The following is a 13,624-nucleotide window of genomic DNA, read 5'->3' on the forward strand; positions in this document are numbered from 1 at the left end:
CTCCAAAAAGTGTTGATTTTTGGACTACAGGACTACAACCGCTAAGACTACAACCGCAAATTTGTTCTGACCAAAATCATAACGTGATAGTGTAACTTCCGTAAGCTTCATGTTCAGCCAATCAGCTACTTTGACGTCATCGGCAGTCGAAGGACCCCGAGCCGATCCTGTACCGACACCGTAATTTCCAGACTATAGAGCGCACCTCAATATAAGCCGCATATGCTTGCTGTGAAGCAAGCAGAATTGATGTCGGAATGCTGGTGACAAGCCTTACAGATTTACTCTCAGGTGGAGCATCAGAGTGTTTGCTTTTAATGTCACGCCTGATACTTAAAACTTTATTTTTATTGTTGTTGAATGCATTGTAATTCCGACCAGATACGGAGACAGAGGTGAAAGAGAAAGGAAAAGAAAAGGTGGGGAGAGAGAGGGGGGGGGGGGGGGGGGTGTTCCACAAAAATTAATGAACAAGAGTCTGCTTCTAGACCTGCAGAAAAAGACAAAAAAAAAAGGGACACAACAACAATACAACAAGATCTAGCTATCACTGCGTCAACTTGATGAAGAAAATATATAATCAACATTGCTTAACTGAAGAATCACGATAATAAATCACAGTGCATTAAGTGCCCACCATAGTCTTAAGACCTGTGTTTAACGTTCCCAAGCCCATACTTTTGAGAGCACCATGTGAGCACCTGTGTGTGTACACGCGCTTGTTTATGTAAGGTTTCTCTGTAGGAGCGTCCAACAGAGAGTGTGAGGGACCACAGATCCACCCCCCAAAGATGCGCAGGAGACAGGGGAGCTCCAAGTCCCAGAGATCCAGGCGCTGCCCCAGAACACAGGAACCCCAAGGAGACTGCAACCAGGAAGGCCCCCGCACCCCCCGAGAGGCACAGAGGATTGCCCCGGGGGGCCACAACCAGCAGCCGGCAGAGTCCCGGGAGACATCAGCGGCAAGCCCACAGGCCCGCCCGCAGCCTCCCACCCCCTAGCCGGCCGAGCCCGGGACCCAGCGACCCGGGACCCAGGGGCGACCACCCCCGCCGGGGACCCAGCAGAGCCCAGGGACCCAGACCCCACCAGGCAGCCACCGGGATCTATCAGGCAGATGCCTGAAACTTAAACCCCCAGACCCGGTTGCCACGAACACTCAGGCAGACCATGGCACAACCCCTCACACCAGGTGTGGCAGGGGGAGGGGGGACAAAGATCTATATCGTCAAGAGAGGTTCCAGGAGAGGGGAGGAGTCAAAGGCCCCACCTGACATATACAATCATACACAGACACAGTCACACACTCCCTCCCTCATGCTCACACATGCACATACAACCCAAGACTTACAAAAATGCACGCCGACACCCACTCATGCTCCCCATACACACCCTATTCACTCTGGTCCCGGTACTGCTGCACACTGGGTACAACCATCACCGGTAACCAGAGTTTGACCCTTTCTGCTGGAGTGCTGATGAGCAGGCTCCCCCGCCCAACGCTGAGCACAGCAACCCACCACCCCAAACCCCAACCAGACGGCCAGATCTCCCTCCTAGCCTCCAGCCCCAGGAGGCCTAGCAACAACAAAGGTGGCTAAGACCCCTAGTCTCCCTCCACCTGCTCCAATATAGTGTTGTGTGATCATGAGGTGTATTCCATGGCTGTGGTGAGTGGACAGTGCGGGCATCATCCGGCCTTTGCCAGCTGGTGCCACCGCACCACCCCACTTACACCCTCAGCCATCAGTGTCTAAGTGCGGTTTAAAATTAGAAGTGGGCACCGGCACCCGGGAGGAGGCTGAAATATCCCCCTGCCAAATGCCGTTGAATGTGCTCACTCCCAAGGCCCTAAGTGAGTGTTTGTGTGGAATGTCGTCAGTGGAAGTGTATAAGGTGCAAATAAAATTGGGGGGCAGGTTTCCACAGGAATGCGGAAATGGGGTCCATACCCACACTCCCTGACTTGCCCAACCCCCAAGGTCCTATGTGTATGTTTGTGTGATGATGTGAGGGAGCAGGAGGAGAGAAATATGCGGGGATGGGGAGGAATGGCTGGCTGGGCTTAGCCCTCCAGGGAGCCAGCTCCCCTGCTGGCCCCAATAGGCACCTCTGTTGCCAAACCGCCACCCAGGGCATGGAGACCCCAGCCCATCCTGCCAGGGCCCAAAGCAGCAGCATTACAGAGCCTCACAGAGTCCAAGGGCACCAACCCAGCCCCACCCCAGCAGAATATGTATGCCCATCCCTGCATTTGCACAACTTCCAGAATATATAAGACATGGGACATCCAGGTAAGGTTGGGTCCTCCCCCTCCTGAACCTCCCCCTCCCCTGTGATGGAACGGCAGAGGAGCCAAGGTCTACCTGAGGCCCCCGAACCCGGGCCAGGCACTGCTGCGTGTTCCTGCCTTCTTCCCGGCAGCATACATGTCAGGACCCGACCCCCAAGGCCCCGCCCAGATCCCCACACGGGGCCGGCCACCCCCAAACCCCGAGCCCCCAGGCCCCCACCCAGACCCGCCCAGGGGCATTGCAGCCGCCAGGCAGTTACCCATGGCCGCCGCCAAGCCCCCCAAGGGGCCCCACTCACAACTGCCAGCAGCCCACCCCCCGAGGCAACCCAAGCACCTCCAGAGAGGGGCAACGGCCCCCTAGTCCCAGACACCCCCAGTGAACCCACCTCCAGGGAACATCCGGATACTCCAAACTCAGACCCCCACCCACCCACACCATCCCGTAGGACAACATCAATGGTCCCCCACCCTCGCTATGTGATGGAACCGATCAAGGGAGCCCAGAGAGATTCATCTGAGGTGGAAGCAGAGGCTGTATCAAGTGCAATATGATCTAACAAAAGATTTCTATACTGGTTAATGCAGAGAGTTTCTCTATTTTTCCAATTCAAGAGGATAGTTTTCTTAGCGATGCATATGGCAGTCAGAACCACGTGAACCAAAGATGTTTCAATCGGGACATCGTCCAGGTTTCCCAGTAAACAAAGAGAGGGGGAAGTTGGGATATGACATTTCAGACACTTTGACAGGTCTTCACATACTCTACCCCAAAATTCCTGGACAGGTGGGCAGGACCACAGTGCATGAATGTAATTGTCAGGAATGTTGTTTGTGCAGCGTGTACAGGTGTCAGACGACACAAACCCCATCTTGAACGTCCGATGACCTGTATAGTGTACCCTGTGTAGAATTTTGTACTGAATTAATTGTAAATTGGGGTGTCTGATCATTTTAAAAGTTTTTAAACAAGTTTGGGACCAGAAGTCCTGGTCAAAGCTGACTGATAGATCCACCTCCCATTTTTCAATAGGGATTGCTATTCTGTCGTCTGTTTTGGACAGTGTCTTATATACTTTAGACAGTAGTTTGGGGGGTTTGAGATTATAGAAGTCTAATACCCTTGGTGGTGTTTGTAATTCTACTTTACTGAGCTTAAATTTTTGTTTGACTACAGATTTAATTTGGTGATATTCTAAAAAGCTATTCTTATCTATTCCAAATTGGGAGACTATTTGATTAAATGGAATGAAGTCCAATCCTTCATATATGTGTTCCAGGTATAAGATTTCTTTATTTTTCCAGTCCGGAAGGTTCATCATTTTGTTGTTTTGCAAAATGTCAGGATTATTCCAGATAGGTGTGCGTCTGCATGGTACTAGTGAAGACTCTGTCATTTTAAGATACTCCCACCATGCTGTCAGAGAGGTGCTGATACTAATACTTTTGAAGCTTTCAGGTTTTCTTATGCTTGAGCTAATAAATGGTAAGCCTGAAAGCTCTATCGTATTGCAAAGTGTCTGTTCTATATCCAACCAGGACTAACCTAGTGGGTTATCTTGCAACCATCTTGGTATATATTGCAGCCTGTTGGCTAAGAAATAATAATAAAAGTTGGGTAAATCCAGTCCTCCTCTGTCTTTGGTCTTCTGAAGCATTTTTAAGCTAATTCGTGGAGGTTTATCCTGCCAAAGGAATTTAGTAATTGAGGAGTCCAGAGATTTAAACCAGTCAGCTGGTGGTTTGTTTGGGATCATCGAGAATAAGTAATTGATGGCTCATTCCTTATGTCATCTGTGTCTGTTCTGCATCCTGGGGCACAACAGGAATCTACCATATTTCCTGTCTGATTGAGTTTTCTGACAATAACAAATAGTCCAGCTGCGGGCTTCTGCATGCCAATATGGCGCTGTTTCGATTTGAACTGTTGCATGCCAGGAGATGTGACGTCAACTCCCGGAGCTCTATAGCTTCTTTTATCCATCTTTTGTATTTCTGTTGTTCGGTGTTTATGATCCCTGAGTTGTTCCAGTCCATGATATGGTTTTCTCTTGTGCAGTGATCTGTTACGGCTGACTTCTTTATTGTGCTTTCTGCTTCTTGTTTTGATGCTCTTGTGTGTCTTCGACTTGTTTCTTTCTTGCACTCCTTTCTGTGTTCTATTGTTCGTGTGTTGAGTTGGCCTCCGGTTTTTCCTATATATGTTTTATTGCAGAGTTTGCATGGGATTTCGTAAACGTCTCCACATTTAAGTCCAGCTGCTATCTTGTCTTTTGGGTGTACTAGTCTGTTTCTAACTGTTGTGTATGGTTTTGTTGGTGTGTTTATGTTGTGTTTTATCATTGTTGCTCTTACTTTTTCTGTTATGCCTTTGATGTATGGTAGGGTTATCACTGGTTCTGGCTCTTTTCTTTCTGGGTTTCTGGTTCTTTGCTTTGGCTGTTCTTTTCTTTCTGCTGTTGCCTGCTGCCCACGGATAAACGGAGTAGGAAGTGGCACCACCATCAGCGTTAGCTCTGAGGAAGTTTGCAGCCACAAATGAAACTGTCAGCAAGGTAAAGAGAAACCTTTTCTGTATTTTAAAAAAGAACCAAAAATGGAGGCAGACTGAGATCTGAAGGATGATGCACTCACATGATGTGTTGATTTGCTCAATAAAAACAGACCATGACAAAAACAGGCTGTTCACAAAAAGGAGCAGCTGTATCTTTCTTTCATCACTGAATAAATTATGTATAGAAGTGATGGTGAGGGTGTTAATTAGTAGTTGCTTGGTTTCAGCCTCGTGATTTTTATCTTGAGAGGCGCTATAGAAATGATATTTCCTTCTTCTTCTTCTTCTTCTTCTTCTTCTTCTTCTTCTTCTTCTTCTTCTTCTTCTTCTTCTTCTTCTTCTTCTTCTTCTTCTTCTTCTAATAAAAGGCACTAGTGACCGGGCTAAAATGAAACTGTGGGATCCCGAGAGTAAAGGTTTTCGTTTGTGCAGGGACCACTTCATATCAGGTACTTAAACCAACGTTTCCTCAACTGTGTATGGTATTTATTTTAAATGCTTTTATTATGATTCTTAGTGGGCTTCCTAAACTTATTTTGGCGTGGCTTTTTCTGTCTTATTACTCATAGCAACAAGTAAACATCGCGTAAAACGTTGCCTCGTGAGTTCTGCGTGCTGCCGTTTACGTGTTTTATGATCACAGCAATTAACCGGCTAAGCTGTATTTCATTTTTAAGCAATGGTTGATCAGTTGTCAGATCACACATAAAAAGCACTTTGGATTGCTATTATCTGTCTCACCGAGACGGATCTCAGACAGATCTTGACCCCGGCTTTCCACAGGAGCTGTCAGCAGCACGTTACTGCAGCAGCACGTCATGGCTGCTGATAGGAACCGCTGTGGTCAACAGAACCTTTTCCACTGGAGCCGTCAGCAGCGCGAGTCGGCCACGTCTCAGGAGCAGCATGTCGCGGCCTTTACACGCCGGTTCTATTTTCTACGCGCGACGCCTCTGAAACGGGTCAGTTTCGACATTTTTGGGAAGGAAAGACAGGAAATCGAACGCGGAAATGGAGAGAAGCCCCTGAGATTTTGAGAATAAAGAACGTACTGCCTTCCGGTTGCTTTACTTTTAAAAAAGGTTACTAACTGTGCGGCCCCGTGAGAAGTTATCACCTAGCTACCGGTCTCTGTTTTTCAGGTCCGTATTGGCGATTGTAAAACGGACAGAACATAAAACACAAACCATGTTGTAGTTTTCTCCTGCTTGTTGTTGTGTTTACTGACGAAGTCACTCGTGTGACTTCGTGCTCGGTCGGTGACAGCTGCTCCCCTGCTGCTTCGCGTCTCGTGGGAAGGGCCCAGCAGCAGCTTACGCGAGCAAGACGTGCTGCTGCAGTAACGTGCTGCTGACGGCTCCCGTGGAAACCCGGGGTGAGACGCTCCTGCCTGACATATTTATTTTATTCACGGAAAAAAATCAGACTAGTGATTTCTCTTGGCGTTCAGTTTATACATTCATACAGTACAGCACTCTATTTAAACTACTTATGTGCAAATCTGTTATTTGTCCATCCATCCATTTTCATCCGCTTATCCTGAGTCGGGTTGCGGGGGCAGTAGCGTCGAGAGGCCCAGACTTCCCTCTCCCCAGCCACTTGGACCAGCTCCTCCGGGTAAATCCCAAGGGGTTCCCCGGCTAGGTCCGGTAAGAAGTCCGCTCCAACAGCTTCTGGCGTTTTAAAAAGTATCCCAGGGGCATGGTAAGGGTTGGAGATGTTTAGTCTATTTAATTTCTGACTATATAAAACAATTTCTTCGGTTTTAAAGTGTGAAGTAAACTCCGACAAAGTAAAATCCAAGCCGATCCCGTTCATGTTCATGTTTACGATCCGTGTTTGTTTACCTTTTTTTCCTGCCAATATGGCGTCTACTAACTGAGAGTCTATAGCACGGAGCTCTGCCAGGCAGGGGGCGTGCGTAGCAAAAAAATAAAAAGACGTATTGCTTATATCACAGTACATGATAATCACTTTTACGGATTTCTGACAAATCATACATCATTTCTGAAAGAGGAAAACTCAGGAAAGCAGCTTTAAAAGCAATGTGAATATACCACTAATTCCATTAGCTCTAAGACATGGATGTTTCATCTCTACATATAACATAAACCTGGAGGAGCTTCTGTCAAGTGGTAGAGTTGCTAATGCTAACAGTTAGCTTCTGTTAGCCGAAATGTTCTCTGCTGTTTCCTGGACCCTAAAACAACAACAACCTTCCTTTTTGCAAGCCATGATGAGTTAATCCAAGCGACCGCTTGACATAAAGCGGTAAGGCCTTTCAAATCCTAGCGTCTCAACATCTATTTTCTATCAGAAGGGAATGCAGGAGCTAGGTGTAGGAGACTATTTTCATGTTCCGAAACTCAGAGTTGCTGAAAATGAAAAATAATTGGTCACTCTGGGGAAACTAGCTCAAAAAAGGACTAAAAGTAGCTTCTCTTCTCCAGACATTTGTCACATGTAAGGTTTTGGCCCAGACAGAGCCTCTGCCTTGTCACTCACTCAGGATGTTACCAGCGTTTGTCCACAGAAGAAACAACAAGAGTCCAGGATGTTGCAGAGCTCTGACTTTTTATCCTTTTTTTGATTGCAAACAATCCATGACATTGGGGCATGGATTCCCCTTAACAAGCAATCAACCACCACAACAGTACTGAATCCACCCTTTTTAAAGCTAACTTGGGACCAGCCATTATGACATGGGCAGGGGAAACAATTAGCTTGAAATCCTGCAATCAATAAAGGACATCTCAACATCAACAAAATATGTCAATCTATTTACATATTTACCTCCTACCTTAACTCAAAATAACAAAAACAAGAACAACTACACTTAAACAAACACCCTCCTATTAGTGAGGAGATAAATCCCTCACATCACAGATGATGACAATGTAGCGTACCCAATGGCCAGGTTTTTCTTCAAAAATGACCTGAAGTTAACTTTTAACTTACAGGCCAAAATTCTTCATACAGGTCAATGTGACACCGTGGTGCCGATTTGAATAAATGTACTTAAGCCAATATTCTTAACTGATCCTGCGTACATCATGAGTCCTCAAGGCTGCAAGACACAGGACTTCTTATCTTTTACTCTCTGAATAAAGTCTAGCTTCCCTCTCATAAACAACTTTAAAACTGTACATAATCATATTTTGTTGAATGAACAATATGTTTAAATCCAGTGTTTAAATAATGTGTCCTATACTTTACATTAATGAATGATAGGTTAAAATGAATATTTTTCCTGTAATGATTTATTTCGGATCTTAAATTACACCAGATTAGTATTTATTGATTTTAAGAATTAAATCCATCCATATATTCATCCATCAGTTGAAGATGCAATAAACATGGCAATTCATTGCATCATGCAACATCTGGAACCCTCTCACACCTATGCCCGGATATTATTCATTGACTTCAGCTCTGCCTTTAAAACCATCAACCCTGTCAACCTCTTCGATAAACTCATGGATATGAACATCACTCTTTGCCATTGGATACACAATTTTTTTTATCATATAGGACTCAGAGAGTCAGGATTGGTAGCCTCTTGTTCCAACCTCTGACGCTCAGCATAGGGGCCCCTCAGTGGTGTGTTCTCTCTCCCTGGTTGTTTTCCATCTATACAAATTCACTGGTATCCTCTCACAGCTCAGTCGCTGTCCTCAAATATGCAAATGACACCACCATCATTGGCCTTATCACTAACGATAATGAAATATACTATTGGGAACAGGTTAGCCATGCAGTCATATGGTGCCAAGACAACAACCTAGAGCTCAACACATTGATAACACAATAACTCATAATTGACTTTTCCCACTCTCCCACACACAAGATACCTATCTCATTACAATCACAGTCATACAAATTTCTAGGTACATTAATCAATAATAACCTTAAATGGAAAAAGCACGCTGATCAACTTTACAAAAAAGCAAATAAATGTTTTCTTAGACAACTAAAAAAATTTAGAGTCAGGCACAGGGGTGGATTTAGGACTGAAGAAGATCCGGGGCTTAACACACACATACGCGCGCACACACACACTTGACACGCACTAGTCAACATCATATATATTTGTCTTGTACCACATAATTTTTAATCTGAAGCTACATATTAAGCATATTCAGGGCAGAATATTGTTCCTGTTAGTGTTTAGTGTGAGATGATAGTAAATTTTCCCTTTCTTTCTCCAACAACTTTACCTGATAGTAAGCTAACTTTAGGCAAACCAGCAGTACAACAAATATTTTCAAATAAGACTCACAAACCTGAGTCAACGCCAGTCTCATCAAAGCTGGGGTTCTGTCATTGTACTTTTGGTCTAAAAAACGTCCTTATGTCCATCTTCACTCATGCGTTTCAGGCAGAGAGTGTAGAAGAAGCCGGCTGCTGAAGGGCTTCTTCAGTGGTGGAGGCTCAGGCAGGCTGTGCACAAACTACTGCCAGCTGCTCCCTCTCTGTTGGACTTTGGTACTGCATGTTACTTCCGGGATTTAGATCCGGGGCTTTTCATAAAACATCTGGGGCTTCAGCCCAAGTAGCCGGGCCTAACACCGCCCCTGGTCAGGCACAATATCCGGTTTCAGTTTTACAATGCCATTATCCAAAGCATACTCTCCTCAGCTATAATTGTCTGGTATGGTAATTTGGACTCACAATCACGAAAAAAATTACAGCGTGTAATAGATAAATCATCCAAAATTACAGGTCATACCCTCCCTTCCATTGACTCATCATATCAAAGACGCATTACACAACGGGCAGGAAAATCATCTCTGATCCTTCACACCCTGCATTCCACCTGTTTATATTGCTGCCTTCTGGAAGATGGTACAGGTCCCTACCGACCAAATCAGTTAGATTCAGGAACAGTTTCTTCCCGACAGCTGTACGGTCACTAAATCAAGTCCTTACCTGAAATGTCTATGTGTCCCTGCCATGAATGTGGACTGTTGTGAGAAGACGCAGAAAAGTGAGATTTGAGATGTACTGAAAACAAAGTCCACCAGCTTATTGTGTGGTCATTAATAAATGAATCTAAATCTGAATCTGAAAGTCTAACTAATAGACCCTGGTAGTATTTTCTGGCCAGTGATATTTGAGCTCAAAGAGAGCTGTAACTTTTCGAGATTAGGAGCCATTGTATCCGGTGACATCACCAATATGGCTGCCTCTTCCCCCGACCGCTCAAGAGCTACCGTCAGCAAAAGGGGTATCATAGACTCTGCACGAGGGTGTCAGATAGTTTTATGAATAATCTTTAGCCAGCCTATTAAACCATACAGTCAAACAGATTTTACAACCCAGACATCACAAGATCTCTCAAATACTTAAAGAGCAAGTCACCCCCAAATCAACTTTTTTTGCTGATAAACTATATAAATGTGTGTCTAATCGTGCTGCAGACACGTGTAGTCAATAATTTGGTACTTCAGTGCATCTTAGTTAAAATTTAAATATTCTGCCTAAAACTGTCAGTGTTGCGCCATTGTCAGGTAAAAACTCTGCACTGCATTTGAATTTAAATCTGCCACCACTATTGGCTAAGAGGTATGCTGTGATGTAAACTGGTACATTATGATGTTACAATGCCGTTGTTAGCCTGTGTGTGTGTGTATTTGTTAGTGGCTCCGCCCTCTCGGTCTGCTAGGAAACAGCATTTGTTGCATTTTTCAAACATGAAGAGGGAGCGACGTAAGTTTCTTGTAGGGGGTGACTTGCTCTTTAATAAGGTTTTGCTACATAAACATCTAGCTTACATTCCATCATTCCGTTCATTGTCTGTTACGTACAGCCATAATTTCTTTCATACTTTGTCATGTATAATTATTAGTTTGGAAAGACAGAATTGAATTCCTTTTTATAAACTATATCCTTGACTCTGTCTGAATCAATATGAAGTGTGTGTTCCCTGAATTGTCCAAAAAAGCTTAAGGTAATATTAAATCAAACATTCAAAGACCAATCAGATAGATAATTCATATTTATATGGAATATCAAATCGTATTGATCATTTAATAAATATGTAGCCACATCCAAAACGCTGCAACAGTTTTATTGATAAAGCACTTTTTGCAACCAGGGTTTCCCCAAATTGCTTTACAGAAGCACTAGATAATGAGAACTGAGGTAATTAAAAACTGTCACAAGATATGAGTTGCTACAGGGGGGTCTATGTGTCAATGTGAGGGGTTGAATGCCGGAGAGTGTAAGTGGGTCCTGAGTTGATCTAAGGCTGTTTCTGAGGTTAGGGGTAGATACAGCAAAGGCACAGCCAGCTCTGCTCTTTAATCTGGATTTGGGCACAGCAAGGAGAAAGTGGTTCTTTGGCCTCGGGGTTCTAGAAGGAGAGTAGACAAGGAAAAAGCCATGGAGAGAAGATGGGGCCAGACCAGGAGTCGGCAACTCGCGGCTCTGGAGCCGTATGCGGCTCTTCCATCCATCTGATGCGGCTCTCTGTGCTTGTAAAATAATAACTGGATATTTAAATAAAATGCTTTATATTTTACTGCATTAATTTCATATCTGTATGCCAATTCTAAATTTAAAGATTGTCTGCGTAAACCTGAACTGGTCCAACCCGGTCTGACTGTGAGACCGGGTTGGGTCACGCTTGTGCGTAATCATAGGCGCTTCCTGAGTGTCAGCGCGCTGCGGAGTGGAGCGGAGGAAAGGCGTGGATCCAGACCGGGGAGTAAACAGGCAGCAGGTAGGAACGGTCAACCAGGAGCTGGACAATGAAACAATGATCCGACCCAGTACAAAGAACAGACAGGGTTTAAATACAGGAGGGATGGGAGCTAAGGTGATTGGGAAACGAGAGGCAGGTGGGAGTAATCAACGAGACACAAGGCTGAACTAAACGGGGAGACATGACCGGGTGTGACAGTACCCCCCCCTCAAGGGGCGGATCCCAGACGCCCACAGGAACGAGGAGCAGGGCGGGAGAAGGGGAACCAGGAGGAAGGGCCCAGAGGAACAGAGGGACCAACAGAGGGGTAGAGGAGGAGGCGACGACAGGCTCTTGGAGGCCGGCGTCTGAGGCAGAGGAGGAGGCGACGGGCCCTTGGAGGCCGGCGTCTGAGGCAGAGGAGGAGGCGACGGGCCCTTGGGGGCCGGCGCCTGCGGCAGATGAGGAGGCGACGGGCCCTTGGGGGCCGGCGCCTGCGGCAGATGAGGAGGCGACGGGCCCTTGGGGGCCGGCGCCTGCGGCAGAAGAGGAGGCGACGGGCCCTTGGAGGCCGGCGCCTGCGGCAGAAGAGGAGGCGACGGGCCCTTGGAGGCCGGCGCCTGCGGCAGAAGAGGAGGCGACGGGCCTCTGGAGGCCGGCACCTGCGGCAGAGGAGGAGCTCTGCAGGCTGGGCCGGCGACAAAGTCACTGCAGGCTGGGCAGGCGACAAAGTCACTGCAGGCTGGGCCGGCGACAAAGTCACTGCAGGCTGGGCCGGCGACAAAGTCACTGCAGGCTGGGCCGGCGACAAAGTCACTGCAGGCTGGGCCGGCGTTGCCCTCAAAACCACCATCGGAACCGGAGACCGTGGAGACGCCGGGCTGGATGGAGCGTCGGCCTCTTGATTGCAAAGAGCATCCCCAGACGAGGCGGCGACGTCATCGGACGAGCCGACTTCAGAGGACGAGGCAGCGGCGACGTCATCAGACGAGCCAACTTCAGGGACGTCATCAGAGGAGGCGGCGACGTCATCAGACGAGCCGACTTCGGGGACATCAGAGGAGACGACTGTGGGGTCATCGGACGGGACGTCATCAGAGGTGACGGCGACGTCATCGGATGGGACGCCATCAGAGGTGAAGGCGACGTCATCGGACGGGACGTCATCAGAGGTGACGGCGACGTCATCGGACGGGACGTCATCAGAGGTGACGGCGACGTCATCGGACGGGACGTCATCAGAGGTGACGGCGACGTCATCGGACGGGACGTCATCAGAGGTGACGGCGACGTCATCGAACGGGACATCATCAGAGGTGACGGCGACGTCATCAGAGGTGACGGCGACGTCATCAGACGGGACGTCATCAGAGGTGACGGCGACGTCATCAGAGGAGGAGGCGACGTCATCAGACGGGACGTCATCAGAGGAGGCGGCGACGACTTCGGACACGTCGTCGTCAGAGGAGGAGGCGACGACTTCGGACACGTCGTCGTCAGAGGAGGAGGCGACGACTTCGGACACGTCGTCGTCAGAGGAGGAGGCGACGACTTCGGACACGTCGTCATCAGAGGAGGAGGCGACGACTTCGGACACGTCGTCATCAGAGGAGGAGGCGACGACTTCGGACACGTCGTCATCAGAGGAGGAGGCGACGACTTCGGACACGTCGTCATCAGAGGAGGGGGCGATGACTTCGGACACGTCGTCATCAGGGGCGACGACTTCGGACACGTCGTCATCAGGGGCGACGACTTCGGACACGTCGTCATCAGGGGCGTCGACTTCAGAACAGGAAGGGGCGTCGACTTCAGAACAGGAAGGGGCGTCGACTTCAGAACAGGAAGGGGCGTTGACCACCATCGACTTCGGGTCCACGGGCGTTGACTTCTGGTCCTTCGATTTTCGGACCGTCGACCTCTGGACCGCTGGCCTCTGGACCGGGACCGGAACCGTCTGCTTCTTGCCCAGAGGAGTCGGCTTCTGGTCCCTCGACTTCTGGACCGCTGAGTTTTGGACCGGATCCGGCTCCATCTGCTTCCGGGTCGGTACCCTCCGTCTCTCGGCCCGCTCCGTCGGCTTCTGGGCCGG

The 13,624-nt window shown here is 47.8% G+C and overlaps 1 protein-coding gene across 1 annotated transcript in view; it reads right to left on the reverse strand.

The window, feature by feature from the left end:
* Window positions 1-13,624, reverse strand: part of kcnh4a (potassium voltage-gated channel, subfamily H (eag-related), member 4a) — a 41,196-nt gene that overhangs the window by 11,025 nt on the left and 16,547 nt on the right. The window lies entirely within an intron of this gene.

The sequence above is a fragment of the Nothobranchius furzeri genome, chromosome 5 (genome assembly GCF_043380555.1).
Source record: "Nothobranchius furzeri strain GRZ-AD chromosome 5, NfurGRZ-RIMD1, whole genome shotgun sequence".
Taxonomy (NCBI): Eukaryota; Metazoa; Chordata; class Actinopteri; order Cyprinodontiformes; family Nothobranchiidae; genus Nothobranchius; species Nothobranchius furzeri.